This window comes from Bos indicus, chromosome 15 (genome assembly GCF_029378745.1).
Source record: "Bos indicus isolate NIAB-ARS_2022 breed Sahiwal x Tharparkar chromosome 15, NIAB-ARS_B.indTharparkar_mat_pri_1.0, whole genome shotgun sequence".
Classification (NCBI taxonomy): Eukaryota; Metazoa; Chordata; class Mammalia; order Artiodactyla; family Bovidae; genus Bos; species Bos indicus.
The window spans coordinates 81,684,235-81,700,773 of record NC_091774.1 but is presented as its reverse complement, the minus strand read 5'-3'; the positions used below and the strand labels follow the sequence as shown (position 1 = coordinate 81,700,773).

General features: G+C 45.8%; 1 pseudogene; it reads left to right on the top strand.

Moving 5' to 3' along the window:
- The first annotated feature begins 13,780 nt into the window (after positions 1-13,780).
- Positions 13,781-14,758, top strand: LOC109569351 (olfactory receptor 8G17-like; annotated as a pseudogene).
- Positions 14,759-16,539: the final 1,781 nt, after the last annotated feature.

Here is a 16,539-nt window from a genome sequence, read left to right as displayed (position 1 = left end):
AAGAGCAATAATACATAGGAACCTGGAATGTTAGGTCCATGAATCAAGGCAAATTGGAAATGGTCAAACAAGAGACGGCAAGAGTGAATATCGACATTTTGGAAATCACCAAACTAAAATGGACTGGAATGGGTGAATTTAACTCAGATGACCATTATATCTACTACTGTGGGCAAGAATCCCTTAGAAGAAATGGAGTAACCATCATGGTCAACCAAAGAGTCTGAAATGCAGTACTTGGATGCAATCTCAAAAATGACAGAATGATCTCTATTCATTTCCAAGGCAAACCATTCAATATCACAGTAATCCAAGTCTATGCCCCAACCAGTAATGTTGAAGAAGTTGAAGTTGAACGGTTCTATGGAGACCTACAAGACCTTCTGGAACTAACAGTGAAAAAAGATGTCCTTTTCATTATAGGGGACCAGAATGCAAAAGTAAGAAGTTAAGAAACACCTGGAGTAACAGGCAAATTTGGCCTTGGAATACGGAATGAAGCAGGGCAAAGGCTAATAGAGTCTGCCAAGAGAATGCACTGGTCATAGCAAACACCCTCTTCCAACAACACAAGAGATGACTCTACACATGGACATCACCAGATGGTCAATACTGAGATCAGATTGATTGTATTCTTTGCAGTCAAAGATGGAGAAGCTCTAACAGTCAGCAGAAACAAGACCGGGACCTGACTGTGGCTCAGATCATGAACTCCTTATTGCCAAATTCAGACTTAAATTAAAGAAAATAGGGAAAACCACTAGACCAGATATGACCTAAATCAAATCCCTTATGATTATACAGAGGAAGTGAGAAATAGATTCAAGGGATTAGATCTGATGGACAGAGTGCTTGATGAACTATGGACACAGGTTCATGACATTGTCCAGGAGGCAGGGATCAAGACCATCCCCAAGAAAAAGAAATGCAAAAAAGGCAAAATGGCTGCCTGAGGAGGCCTTAAAAATAGCTGTGAAAAGAAGAGAAGCGAAAGGCAAAGAAGAAAAGGAAAGATAAACCCATTTGAATGCAGAGTTCCAAAGAATAGCAAAGAGAGATAAGAAAGCCTTCCTCAGTGATCAGTGCAACGAAATAGAGGAAAACAATAGAATGGGAAAGACTAGAGATCTCTTCAAGAAAATTAGAGATACCATGGGAACATTTCATGCAAAGATGGGCACAATAAAGGACAGAAATGATATGGACCTAATAGAAGCAGAAGATGTTAAGAGGTAGAAAGAATACACAGAAGAATTATACAGAAAAGATCTTCATGACCCAGATAATCACAATGGTGTGATCACTCACCTAGAGCCAGACATCCTGGAATGTGAAGTCAAGTGAGCCTTAGGAAGCATCACTACAAACAGAGCTAGTAGAAGTGATGGAATTACAGTTGAGCTATTTCAAATCCTGAAAGATGATGCTGTGAAAGTGCTGCACTCAATATGTCAGCAAATCTGGAAAACTCAGCAGTGGCCACAGGACTGGAAAAGGTCAGTTTTCATTCCAATCCCAAAGACAGGCAATGCCAAAGAATGTTCAGACTAGAACACAATTGCGCTCATCTCACATGCTAGTTAAGTAATGCTCAAAATTCTCCAAGCCAGGCTTCAACAGTACGTGAACTATGAACTTCCAGATGTTCAAGCTGGATTTAGAAGAGGCAGAGGAACCAGAGATCAAATTGTCAACATTCGTTGAATCATCAAAAAAGCAAGAGAGTTCCAGAAAAACATCTACTTCTGCTTTATTGACTATACCAAAGCCTTTGATTGTGTGGATCACAACAAACTGTTGAAAATTTTAAAAGAGATGGGAATACCAGACCACATGACCTGCCTCCTGAGAAACTTGTATGCAGGTCAGGAAGCAACAGTTAGAACTGGACATGGAACAACAGACTGGTTCCAAATCAGAAAAGGAGTACGTCAAGGCTGTATATTGTCACCCTGCTTATTTAATTCATATGCAGAGTACATCATGAGAAATCCTGGGCTAGGTGAAGCACAAGCTGGAATCAAGATTGGCGGGAGAAATATCAATAACCTCAGATATGCAGATGACACCACCCTTATGGCAGAAAGTAAAGAACTAAAGAGCCTTGTGATGAAAGTGAAGAAGTTGGCTTAAAACTCAACATTCAGAAAACTAAGATCATGGCATCTGGTCCTGTCACTTCATGGCAAATAGATGGGAAAACAATGGAAACATTGAGAGACTATTTTCTTGGGCTCCAAAATCACTGCAGATGGCGATTGCAGCCATGAAATTAAAAGACGCTTACTCCTTGGAGGGAAAGTTATGACAAACCTAGACAGCATATTAAAAAGCAGAGACATTATTTTGCCAATAAAGATCCGTCTCGTCAAGGCTATGGTTTTCCCATAGTAGTCATGTAGGATGTGAGAGTTGGGCTATAAAGAAAGCTGAGCGCCAAATTATTGATGCTTTTGAACTATGATGTTGGAGAAGACTCTTGAGAGTCCCTTGGACTGCAAGGAGATCCAACCAATCTATCTTAAAGGAAGTCAGTCCTGAGTGTTCATTGGAAGGACTAATGCTGAAGCTGAAACTCCAATCCTTGGGCCACCTGATGCGAAGAGCTGACTCTTTGGAAAAGACCCTGATGCTGGGAAAGATTGAGGGCAGGAGGAGAAGGGGGCGACAGAGGATGACATGGCTGGATGGCATCACCGACTTGATGGACATGAGTTTGTGTAAACTCCGGGCATTGGTGACGGACGGGGAGGCCTGGCGTGCTGTGGTTCATGGGGTTGCAGAGTCAGAGACAACTGAGCGACTGAACTGAACTAAAAAGTTGAACATGTTCATCCACTATGATTCAGCAGTTCTATGAGTAGGCATATAATCAGGAGAAATTCTTGTACATTTTCATTGTAAAACATATACCAGAAATGCTGAAAGCAGTACCGCTTCTCAGAGCGCAAAATGTGCAAGCAAGACAAACATCTGTCATCTGTGGGAACGGATGAGCAGAACAGAAACCCAACAGCAGCAAAAACAAAGGAGCTGCAGGTCTGTACTTCAAGACAAACATGTCTCTAAACATAAGGCTGAAGGAAATGAGGAGGTAGCGGAAGACTGCTCATATTATTACTGCATCATTGTAAAGTTTAAGGACAGGTAAGGCTCTAGCAATTCCACTCCCAGGTACAAAGCTAAAAGAAACAAAAACACTGTTTTGAAAAGATACCTGTGTTCATTGTTCACAGCAGTGTTATTTACAGCTGCCGAGGCATGGGAGCAACCGCAGTGCCCATCAACAGATGAGTGGATAAAGAAGAAGGGGGCGTGTGTGCGTGGTGTGTGTGCGTATGTATATATATGTTGCTCTTTTGTTCAGTCACTAAGTTCTGTTTCAACTCTTTTGTGACTCCATGGACTGTGGCCCTGCAGGCTCCTCTGTCCTTTGGATTTCCCAGGCAAGAATATTGGATTGGGTTGACATTTCCCTCCAGGGGATCTTCCCAATCCAGGGATTGAACCTTCATGTCATGCCTTGGCAGGAGGATTCTTTATCACTGAGCCTATGTATAGGGCTTCCCTGGTGGCTACAGGGCTATAACCTTACATATAATGCTTATATATAGATATGGCTTATTATATATATAGGGCTTATAAATATATATAGTCTATATTGGGAAAAAGAAGGAAATTTTGCCACTTGCAGCTACATGTATGGATTTGGAGAGTATTATGCTAAGTGATAGGATTACCAGACCACCTGACCTGCCTTTTGAGACACCTATATTGAGATCAGGAAGCAACAGTTAAAACTGGACATGGTTCCAAATAGAACAGACTGGTTCCAGATAGGAAAAGGAGTACGTCAAGGCTGTATATTGTCACCCTGCTTATTTAATTTATATGCAGAGTACATCATGAGAAACGCTGGGCTGGATGAAGCACAAGCTGGAATCAAGATTGCCAGGAGAAATATCAATAACCTCAGATATGATATGCAGATGACACCACCCTTATGGCAGAAAGTGAAGAAGAACTAAAGAGCCTCTTGATGAAAGTGAAAGAGGAGAGTGAAAAAGTTGGCTTAAAGCTCAACATTCAGAAAACAAAGATCACGGCATTTGGTCCCATCACTTCATGGCAAATAGATGGAGAAACAGTGGAAACAGTGGCTGACTTTATTTTTCTGGGCTCCAAAATCACTGCAGACAGTGATTAAAGCCATGAAATTAAAAGATGCTTGCTCCTTCAAAGAAAAGCAATAACCAACCTAGACAGCATATTAAAAAGCAGAGAGATTACTTTGTCAACAAAGGTCCATGTAGTCAAAGCTATGTTTTTTCCAGTGGTCATGGATATATGTGACAGTTGGACTGTGAAGAAAGCTGAGTGCCAAAGAATTGATGCTTTTGAACTGTGGTGTTGGAGAAGACTTTTGAGAGTCCCTTGGACTGCAAGGAGATCCAACCAGTCCATCCTAAAGGAGATCAGTCCTGGGTGTTTATTGGAGGGACTGATGTTGAAGCTGAAACTCCAATACTCTGGCCACCTGATGTGAAGAGCTGACTCATTTGAAAAGACCCTGATGTTGGGAAAGATTGAGGGCAGGAAGAGAAGGGGACGATAGAGGATGAGATGGTTGAATGGCATCACCAAAGAGTCGCAAAGAGTCGGACACGACTGAGCGACTGAACTGAACTGATGCTAAGTGAAATAAGTCAGACAGAGAAAGACAAATACTGTATGATATCACTTTTATGTGGAATCTAAAAAATACAACAAACTACTGAATATAACAAAAAAGTAGCAGACTCACAGATACAGACAGAGAACAAGCTGGTGGTTACCACTGGGACAGGGCGGAGAGGGTTACCATGGGGGTAGGAGAGTGGATGGTACAAACGTTTGAGTGTAAAATACTCAAGGATGCATTGAACAACATAAGGAACACAGCCAATATTCTGTAATGACTGTTAAACCATTATAATATTTAGAACTGTATGCACTGATGGTAAAGCTATTTAAAATAAAGCAAGGAGTGATTACACAAAATTTGGGATAGTGCTTACCTCTTGTTGGGATGAAAACATGGGTGAAATTAGAGAGAGGAACACAGGAATATTCTTAGGTCGCAACTCTCGATGCGTAATCTGTGGAACACCAGCGTCTGTGTCCCCTGGGAGCTAGTTAGAAGCACAGAGTCTCAGGCTGTTCCCCAAATCTACCGAATCAGAATTTGTATTTTAACATGATGATCAGATGATTCACAAGCACATTAAAGATACTTGTAAGTTTCTATTTTAAGATAGATAGTGCATAAATACGTGTTTGTTTTAGCAATATTCTTTAAATGGTGTAGATTTGCATGGGTGGATGTTGAGGCAGGGTGGGGGGCGGGTACTGTTAAACTATGACTGCTCAGAATTGACAGAGAGTCTTTTGCCATCTAGCAGACAAGGAACTCAAAAGCGACTTGCACAATAATATGTAGGGTATGACACCAGGCAGCTTGGGATTGATCACAGTTCTGCCTCTTTCTAGCTGAATGATCTTAGGGATTTGTGCCTCAGATTTTTCATCTGTAAAATAAGAATAGTAATAGAACCTAATATTGGCATTGAGGCGCTAAACAGACTTAATACATGTATTAATGAAACACTTAAGACACTGCTTGGCACACATAAATGTTCAATAATTACTACCTACTATTATTATCTGTGGATTCATAGCTGTACTATAATAGAGCAATACAGATTTGCTCAGAAAAATTATCCAAAACTTGGAAATACTGGAAAAAGGTGAGCAGCATGTCTTTTCAGGGTCATTCTAAGGCTTTCTCTAACTCCTTGGGCAGCCAAGGATTTATTTAGGAAAATGAACCTGGTTTGATTGTTCACTATTGATTAAAGTTCCAGACTTAGTGAAGTTGTGTATTACTCAGAGTTTTGTCCAGTAGAAATGCAAACGGTATCTGTCTTATAGAAAATATCACCCCAGAGTTTACATTTTACTGCCATATAGCACAAGAACCGTTGGATATCTAACCCAACAATCTTCCCTGCATTCTAAACTTTCTTTCATTATGTTGATGGAGTTTCTTTTGTTAATTTTATCAAGTTTACTGCCTATAGTGATCTTTCAAATGCTCCTTGAATTAGCCTTAATAGCTTACTCTTTTCTTCCTTGATAAATTGCATAACCTCTTTGATGTGTTTCTCTTACATTTGTAGAAGTCACAGTTTTCAGTTTTGAAAACTGGGTTTTCATAGACTAAAGGATACAAGCCAAGTCTATGATAATGGTTGTCTCTAAAGAAAGAGAGGCTTGGAACTAGGATAGATCACATGGGGATTTCAGTGACCTTTAATGTATTATTTCTCTGATTTAAAAATAAAAGAGAGACCTGTGATATGTGGCAGAAGCCAACACATTATAAAGCAATTATCATCCAGTTAAAAATTTTAAAAAAAAATCTGAAGGGGCTTCCTTGGTGGCTCAGTGGTAAAGAATCCACCTGCCAACGCAGGAGACACAGGTCTGATCCCTGGTCCAGGAGGTTCCTGTGGGCCGTGGAGCAATTGAGCCTGTCCCCACAACGCCTGAGCTCGCTCGCTGGAGCCGGGAGCTGCACCTGCTGAAGTCCGTATGCCTATGGCCAGTGCTCCCCAGAAGAGAAGCCGCTGCAGTAAGAAGCCCGCGTGCTGCAGGGGGGACTCGTGCCTGCTCGCTGTAGCGAGGGGAAGGCCCCAGCAGCAAGGAAGACCCAACACCGCCAACAGTAAAGAAAGAAAGAAAATTACAAAATACATAAAATTTTTATGAAAAGATCTGAAGCATAGATAGTACAAACATCTACAGTTACTAAGCCAAAATAGTGGACATACGATATCATATTCGTCTCTGGGTGTTTTTAAGTTTCCCCAAAAGTGAAGCAGTAAAGTACCTAAGCAACTTTTAGGGCAAGATAGAAAGTACTATGCACTCATTAATCCCAAATTATTGATCCCACAGCATTTAAGAGGATGGAGGCTTTGTCTAAAGATTGTACACTGGGGGCCCAGGAGACATGAGTTAAAGCTCTGAGTCCAAAACTAATTAGCTGCGTGACCTTGGGTAGGAAACTTCCTTTCTTTGAATATCAGTTTTGTTGTCTGTAAGATAAATACTGAAAAATTATTTTCTTTACTTCACCCTACTTATGAATTTTGAACTGTAAATGGCGTGAAAAGAATTGCAAGAAAGTTTTTTTCTGTGGTGCTTCAGAGCTCTTTAAAATTAGTATTAATATGCACTCCCATGTTTATGGAAACATCTCTCAGGATAGCCATATGTGGAGACAACCCGAATGTCCATCACCAGATGAATGGATACGGAACGTGTGGTGTGAATATTCAACGGGATGTTCTCCAGCCGTGAGAAAGGCCATCGTGCCATTTGCAGCAACAGAGAATGGACTCTGAGAGCAGGAAGCTAAGGGAGAGAAGTCAGACAGAGACACACAAATACCACATGACACCACTTACATGAAGAATCTAAAAAACATCTGAACTCTACAAAGAGAGGAAAATGGTGGTTGCCAGGCACTGGGAAGTGAGCCAGGTCTGATGCTGTTAGAGGCACAAACTTGCACCAAACGGTAAATCCTAGAGACCTAGTGCAGAAACAGTGAACACAGACAATACTTCTTATGGTCATCAAACCTTTTAAGAGACTCTGTGTGTGTTTGTCTTAATCGCTCAGTCATGTCCAGCTGCTTGCAACACTGTGGGCTGTAGCTCCCCAGGCTCCCCTGTCCACAGGATTCTCCAGGCAAGAACACTGGAGTGGGCTGACCCAGGGATGGAACCCAGGTCTCCTGCATTGCCAGGCAAATTCTTTACCGTCTGAGCCACCAGGGAAGCCTAAGAGACTAGATCTTCATTAATCCAACCACCAAAAAGAAACAATACTTATATGACAATTAGAGGTGCTACTTATCATTACAAGGGCAACTATACATAAAACTATCAAATTAGCATGTTAAACACCTTAAATTGGCACAAGAAATATGATATGTCAAGTGGATTTCAATTTGAAAAATAAAATTAGGATTCAAAGGTTCAAACATATACAAGGCAGATAGTATGATAAATTAATTCAGATTTACTTCTTATCCAACTTGAACAGTTAACAATTTTAGCATTTTTACCATCAGCTCTCCTCCCACTCAGATTTTAACTTTTAATATAACTTATTTGATAATTGTAATGTATTTTAACATAACTTTTTAAGTTGCAAAAATAATACAGGCTTCCCTCCTAGTGCAGTCGGTAATGAATCTGCCTGCAATGCAGGAGACCCAGGTTTGATTTCTGGTCAGGGAAGATCCCCTGGAGAAAGAAATGGCAACCCACTCTAGTATTTTTGCCTGGGAAATCCCATGGACAGAGAAGACTGGTGGTGCACAAGAGTCGGACATGACTTAGAGACTAAACCACACCACATACACCCTTTAGCCTCACCAATTCTTTATTTTTGCCCCATTTATATACACAAGGCGATGGCACCTCACTCCAGTACTCTTGTCTGGAAAATCCCATGGATGGAGGAGCCTGGTGGGCTGCAGTCCATGGGGTCACTAAGAGTCGGACACGACTGAGCGACCTCACTTTCACTTTTCACTTTCGTGCATTGGAGAAGGAAATGGCAACCCACTCCAGTGTTCTTGCCTGGAGAGTCCCAGGGACGGGGGAGCCTGGTGGGCTGCGGTCTATGGGGTTGCACAGAGTCGGACACAACTGAAGCGACTTAGCTGCAGCAGCAGCAGCATATAAACATATGTACATAATAAACACATAAAATATTAATGCATGCATGTGTTTGCTCAGTCTTGTCCAACTCTTTGCAATCCTCTGGACTGTAGCTTGCCAGGCTCCTCTGTCGTGGGATTTTCCAGGTAAGAGTACTGGAGTTGGTTGCCATTTCCTACTCCACATAAACTATTCATGTATGTAACATTCAGAACCATTATCACTAGGCACTTTAGTGAGCAGTTCCTAGGAAAACCCCATAGAGTTACCAAAACTGGGACACCTTGCCGTGATATAGTTTTGTCATCTAATCCACGGTTCATATTTAGACTTGTCTGCTGCTGCTAAGTCACTTCAGTCGTGTCCGACTCTGTACGACCCCAAAGATGACAGCCCACCAGGCTCCCCCGTCCCTGGGATTCTCCAGGCAAGAACACTGGAGTGGGTTGCCATTTCCTTCTCCAATGCATGGAAGTGAAAAGTCAAAGTGAAGTCGCTCAGTCGTGTCTGACTCTTAGCAACCCCATGGACTGCAGCCCACCAGGCTCCTCCGTCCATGGGATTCTCCAGGCAAGAGCACTAGAGTGGGGTGCCATTGCCTTCTCCGTTAGACTTGTCAATTCTCTCCAAAATATATTCTTTATTTTTCCCTATGCGTCCACCTGATAATCTTAAAGAAATTTCCAGAATCCCTAAGTGTATCTTTTCCTGGACTTTATTTTAATGAACACTTGTTTTTCAGTCACTCAGTTGTGTCCGACTCTTTGAAACGCCGTGGACTATAGCACGCCAGGCCTCCCTGTCCTTCACCACCTCCCAGAGTTTACCCAAACTCATGTCCACTGAGTCAGTGATGCTATCCAGCCATCTCCTCCTCTTTAATGACCATATGTGACCATTTCTCGATGTCGTTGCCCTAGTTCCTGGTCTTCCCATTGGGTAATCCAGGCCTGACTCAGAGCAGAGTGGAACCATCGCATCTCAGCTGAGAGCCGCTGGGTCATGTACCCTGTACTTCTCTTCAGCTCAAACACTCATGATTCCAGAACCTCCACCACCCCTACTCCAGGAGCCTCAGCTGAGCCATCAAGGGACAGGCTCAGGGAGCAGTGTCAGCTGACGAATAGAGAGGAGGCCCTCTCCCCACCACCCACAAAGCAGAGTCAGAGAGAGGAAAAGAGGGCGAAAGCCACAGCTGGGAGATGATCCAAATGCATTTTTGCTCCTGGTTAACCATTCCCTTGGCTCCTCCTTACACCCATTGGCATTTCCTGTGCTTAAATGCTAGCTTCACTTCTGAAAATAAAATTTTCTAAATTGCTAATATAAATAAACCACCCATTCTGTTGACAAGATTCCCAACACCTCCTTGGATGATTCCCTGGTGGCTGATGCCAGGAGAGCTTCCCAGAGAGGGTCAGGCCCCAGGATGCCTGTCCCTGTGTCCCCAACCTGCTCAGGGCTCCAGCAGGGCTGGGACACAGAACAGCAAGGAAAGGGGCTCAGCACGGCCTGACCCGCCCTAGACTCACTCTCCGTGGGGCTCAGCATCACCAACTCGTCCTCCAGGGTTGGAGCCCAGGGCAGGTCCTCAGTGTCCAGCCAAGGTCCCCTGGGCTCTTTAGTAGACTAGCTGGGAAAACTGGCCTCCAGATTCCAGAAAGCCCCCACAGGGGGCAAGACAACATCCCTTCACCCAGAATTCAAGGTCCAGGGAGGAGGCTGGACGGCTCCCACCTCTCCTTCTGAGTCTCCCTGCAGCCAAGGTGGAACCACCAGCACCAGCTCCTCAAGGAGACCCTAACTTCCTTTTCCTCAAGACCAAACTAAGTAACCAGATTGTGCAGGGCATCATCCCTTCTGCCCTGAGACTGACCCTCCGGCAGTCCCAGGACAGGAGGTGGGCCTGGTGTGTTTCAGGGCCTCCCGGAGCTCTGAGCCGCCACAGCACCTGGGGTCATGAGGGGCAGAGCCAGCTGATGAACTGGCAGGAGCAGAGGTGGCCTCGGCTTCAGTCCTGAGGGCCGCTCCCTGTTCCCCTGAGCCGGGTGCCTGCCATCAGCTCTGAGTCCAGAAACAGCTCTAGAGAGAACCCCAAAGACACGGGCTGGAGTGGACGTGAGTCCTGGAACACCCGCGTGCCTGGTGGGGAGGATCCTGAGTTCCCACTGGAACTGTACCAGGTGGGAGCACTGCCCGCTGAGGTGGGTGATTGTCCATCGGAAGTCCTGCTGAGTTCCCCCACCAGAGCTGGTTCAGAGAGCTGAGGTTGCCTGTTCTCTCCTCCTTCATCTCCCCCAAATCTGGACGCACCCCACCCCCTACTCTGCCAGCCTGTAAGCATTTCCTGAGACCCCACTGCCTTCAGGGGTCCTGCCCACTACGTGTTCCTAATCTAACCTGGGCGTGAAAGCTAACATAACTTGCAGGTCTACCCTGTCTCCAGAAGCGTGCTAAGTGCATTAACACGCGTTCCGTCCCTATCGCACAGAATCTGAGGAGAACTGAGCAAGCTGAGGCTCAAGGAGGTTGAGTTGCTCTGCCGAGTCTCCTGACTCTTCCTCTGCACTTTTTGCCCGGTGGAAATGTTCTGTTTACCGAGGAGGCTAATTCCCACTCCAGGCTGTCACACACCCTCCTCTGCACCGTCAAGCTGCCCCGTCGTCGCTGTTCAGGCCCCAGCCCCTCTCCCTCTCTGAAGCCCTCACTGTTCACTGCAACGGCTCCTACCACAGAGTGGGCACCACGCAATTCACCCCATGTCCCAGGAGCGGGTCTGTGTCTCAACAATATTTCAAGGTCCTAAATGACCAAAGCCCTGCTTTATGCTATTTTGACAATTGTTGTTTAAATACTTTTGAACAACTGCAATTGTTCGAATATTTTTTGCATAACAGAGACTATTCAAGAATTTGCTCTTTGCTGGATACAAAACCGAGAATAGCCTCTGCTTGAGAAGTTCTAATGTAATAAAGAAACAAAACAATGCAGTTGGAGGTGGGTGGGGAAGGAAGACTCAGAAAGGTTGACCAAGCCCGGATAAGCGAGTGTAAATGCATCTGAGTGAGTCACATTCAGCCTCCAGCTTGCAGCAGCACACACGAGGGAATTCCGCTGGGTGAGGGGAGGCCCCTGGCAGGGCTGAGGCAGGACTTCGCAGGCGTCATGGAGGACATCCGCAGGCTCTTCGCTAGCTGGGAGCCTCGGGTCCGTCTGCAAGGCTGTCAGTCAAGGCCGTCGTCAGTGAGGATTATCGTAGATGGGCCTCTGAAGGACTCACGTGTTCCTCTGGGAGTCGGGCGGGAGGAGTAGGTGAGGAGGGAACCTAGTCTGTCTGGACCAGGGAAGATGGTGAGAAAGGGGGAGCGGGAGAGGAGGACCAGAGCCCTCACTTACTGGGAAGCAGGATGGAGGCGCTCAGCCTAAACCCAGAGCTGAACGACTCCGTGTGTGTGTGTGTAAGTGTGTGTGAGTGTGTGTGAAAGTGTGTGTGAGTATGTGGGTGTGTGTGTGTGAGTGGATGTGTGTCTGAGCGTGTGTGTGAGTGTGTGTGTGAGGGTGTGTGTGTGAGTATGAGTATCGTGAGAGTGTGTGTGAGAGTGTGTGAGTGAGTGTGTGTGATGTGTGGGGGTGTGTGTGTGTTTGTCTGAGTGTGAGTTGTGTGTGTGAGTGAGTGTGTGCGAGTGTGTGTATGAGTGTGTATGAGTGTAAGAGTGTGTGAGTGTAAAAGTGTGTGTGTCTAAGTGTGTGAGTGTGTGTATGTGAGTGTGTGTGTGTGTGTGTGTGTGTGCGTGTAATCTGGCTGTCATCCTATGACAGCAAAAGATAAACATCAACATTCATTGTGGACCGGAGACTCATGGACATTTTCATTTGGGCAACATTAAGCCCTAAACCAAGAAAGTTACAAAAGGAGGAGCGAATATGAAAATTACACTAGTCACCTAGGTGGGGAAACGGAAGTCCAGGGCAGGAAGCTGATTTTGCCGTTTACATTTCAAGGCTGAATCATATGAGACGATTCCACCACACCAGCGGGACCCTGACTTTCAGCGCTGCATACTGTGACCTGTATTTAGGGGTACAGGCACAAGAGAATGGGGATGACCTTACATTTACTGATGATTCACTATGTTCCTGGAGAAGGCAATGGCACCCACTCCAGTCCTCTTGCCTGGAAAATCCCATGGACGGAGGAGCCTGGTGGGCTGCAGTCCATGGGGTCGCTAAGAGTCAGCACGACTGATCGACTTCACTTTCCCTTTTCCCTTTCATGCATTGAAGAAGGAAATGGCAACCCACTCCAGTGTTCTTGCCTGGAGAATCCCAGGGACGGGGGAGCCTGGTGGGCTGCCGTCTATGGGGTCGCACAGAGTCGGACACGACTGAAGTGACTTAGCAGCACTATGTTCCAGATATGCAGAGGTGTTCACAATTTGTTTTTTTTCACCTAGGGCACAGAGCAACCCTAAATAGATACATTTTCCCTCTTCCATAGTGACACAAATAAGGCCATGGATTAAGCCTATCCAAGGAGACACAACCCGTGTCTCAGCCGCTGACACAAACACCGCCACTGTCAGAACTAAGACTCAGGTCCGCCTGGCCTCGCAGCCCACGTCCCGTCCACTATGGAGACTCAGGTCCGCCTGGCCTCGCAGCCCATGTCCTGTCCACTGTGGAGACTCAGGTCCGCCTGGCCTCGCAGCCCACGTCGCATCCACTGTGGCAGGACGCTCCTCGTTTACTTTTTAAATACGTATTTGTCTGACTGTGCCAGGTCTTCGTTGCCACATGTGGGATCTAGTTCCCTGACCAGGATTCGAACCCAGGCCCCCTGCACTGGGAGCGCAGTGTCTTAGCCGCTGGATCACCAACGAAGGCCCCATTACTTCCTTTCGAAAAAGACTTATACCTGCTTGGTGTTCTCCTGTATTGTACCTTGCACAGGTGGGCACGCTCAGTAGTACTGTCTGAGTGATGATCAGTTGCCACCTCTGCAGATGACGCCTGGAGAACTAGCCCTGCCGCTGGCAACTACACCCCCGTCACCCGGCTCATCTTGCGGGGATTCTCCAATGACCCAGACCTCCAGAAGCTTCTCTCTGGAGGCTTGCTGCTCATTTATGTCATGACCGTGGTGGGAAACCTGGGGATGGTGGCGCTCAGCCTCATGGAGTCCTGCCTCCGCAGTCCCGTGGACTTCTTCCTCAGCATCCTCTCTTTCCTTGATATCTGCTACTCCTCTGTGGTCACACCCAGGCTGCTGGTCGACTTTCTGGCCTCTGACAGGTCCATCCCCTTCAACGGCTGCGTGGTCCAGATGACCTTCTTTGTGATACACGCCACAGCTGAGAGCTTCCTGCTGGCTTCCATGGCCTGCGACCGCTGCACGGCCACCTGCCGACCTCTCCACTACGGCTCCGTCATGACCAGGGGCACCTGTCTCCAGCTGGTGGCTGCTTCCTCGCTTTCGGTGGCGCTAATCTTGCCATCGAGACTGGGAATGTCTTTGCCCTGCCTTTCTGCGGGCCCAACCAGGTACTGCACTACTTCTGTGACATCCAACCCCTTCTCTGCTGGGCCTGTGCCAACACAGCCATGGCAGGAGTGGTCCTCTATATCTTCTCTGCCCTGGCTACCTATTTACCTGCTGCCCTCATCCTTACCTCCTACGGCCTGGTCTTGGTGGCCATTGGGAGGATGCGCTTGGCAGCTGGGAAGGAGAAGGCCCTCTCCACGTGTGCCTCCCACTTCCTGGCCATTGCCACCTTCCACAGCACCGTGATTTCACCTACGTCCAGCCTCATGGATCCACCGACGATACCAGTGGCCAGGTCGTGTCTGTCTGCTGCACCATCATAACCCCCATGCTCACCCCCATCATCTAGAGCCTCCGCAACAAGGAGGTGAAGGAGGCCCTGCAGAGGAAGCTCCCGCTAAACCCTGCGAGGTTGTTTGTTGGCAAGAGGAAGGCATAGCGTCTTCCCAATCAGACTGTGAACCATCCCAGCCAGGAGCAGCCTGGTTTGGAAGGAGAGGGAGGAAGTTAGAAAGAAACAGCAGTATCATAGTCTGTGATGGTCTTATTTTCCAATGAAGGATATTCATCCTGTAAAAACAAACTATTTAAAATCATACAGTTGGTGAGAGAGTGAGTATTCACAATCAGAGCTTCCACACAAAAATCAGAGCTATTTCAATTACCCACAGCCACACGCCGTTTATCAGCAGCTCATCATAACTCCCAGGAAACATCACACCAGGGGCAACACAATTATTCTGGTTTTCCCACTGACTCAGTGGCGTGGGGGTAGGCTCCAGGGGCTCAGTTCCTCCTTCCTGTTCCAAACAGAAGATGACCTGGGTAGAAGGGTCCTTATTTCTCACTGCTGCTATGTTTTCATGAGCTGTCCTGTTAAATAAAACCTCAGGATCAAAACAGAACTTTCCCAATACATGTTTTTCTAGACAGACATTTGTACATCTTTTAATTCTCCAGAGTGTATGTGTGTGTATGTGTGTGTGTGAGAGAGAGAGAAAGACATTTAGGCAGCTACAGCATGGTCTAAGATACGGTGCTTTAGGAGGCTGATCCGAAAAAATTCTATCTTAGGAATTCCCTGGCTGTCCAGCAGTTAGCCCTGGGTGCTCCCACCACAGGGGGCAGCCTTCCAACCCTAGTGAATTAAGATCCTGCAAGCTGCTCAAGGCAACTCCCCCCAAAAAAACTGTCTATCTGGCCTGAATAGTTTTAACTATACATGTAATATGAATATATATGTTTTAGAGAATCATACAAATGAAAAAGCGGAACCTGACCTAATTCAGGGTTGAAGGCTGGACTAGAAGGCCTGCTCCTAAGTTAACACAAAGTCTTCATCTGCACTGAGTCGGATTCACCCTGATAATCGGAATCACTAAAAAGCCTTTTTTCAGATCTTTCTTAGGGATGTTATTCTAAATTTGAAAGTCTTACTATACAAATAGGTTTATCACAGTATCATTTTTTAAAAACAAAAAAATTAGCAGAAATGTAAACGCTTAAAGAAGGAATACTATTTAAAGACTCACTCCCTGCATGGATTATGATAGAACCCCTAAATGTTATGAAGACTACATAATCCAGGGAAAACAGCAGGTCAGAACATCTAGAGTGTGATAAAAATGAGTAACAAAAAGCCTGGGAAAGTGTTGGGGGCCAGAGTGAGGTACTCCGCCCATGGCAAAGGTTATGAGGAAGGAGGCTCGACATACGCAAAGGCGGGATCGAGCCTCAGGAGTCCCCCTGGAAATCCTCGAGCATCTACCCCCATAACCAGAGCCTGCCTACTTTACTACTTTGTGCTCTCACCTACACCTCTGACTACGGGGGGCTGTCCCCCACCACCTCTTTCAGAGAAGGAGTTAACTTAGAGCTCCAGTTAATAAAAACTCCTGGGCGTGACAAGAGTGTTTTAACCTACAAACTCCTCTGAAGGTTCTCTGGCCTGCCTGACAGGCTTGTCCGGCCACATGTGATTGCTCACAGCATCCCAACCGTGAGAGGCACGAGATGCTTTAAACCTTCTAAAAACAGGTTCCTTAGAAAAGTTAGAAAACTATTAGTATAAGTATAATGGGCTGATTAGAAATTGTATTGGTGAAGGGTTTTTCATTTGTTGAGCCAATGTTTGTTGCTAAGACTCCACATCCCCTGCCTTTACACACATTAATGAATATATAGAAGAAATAAGTATTAACCTTTGATATTAATCACGTT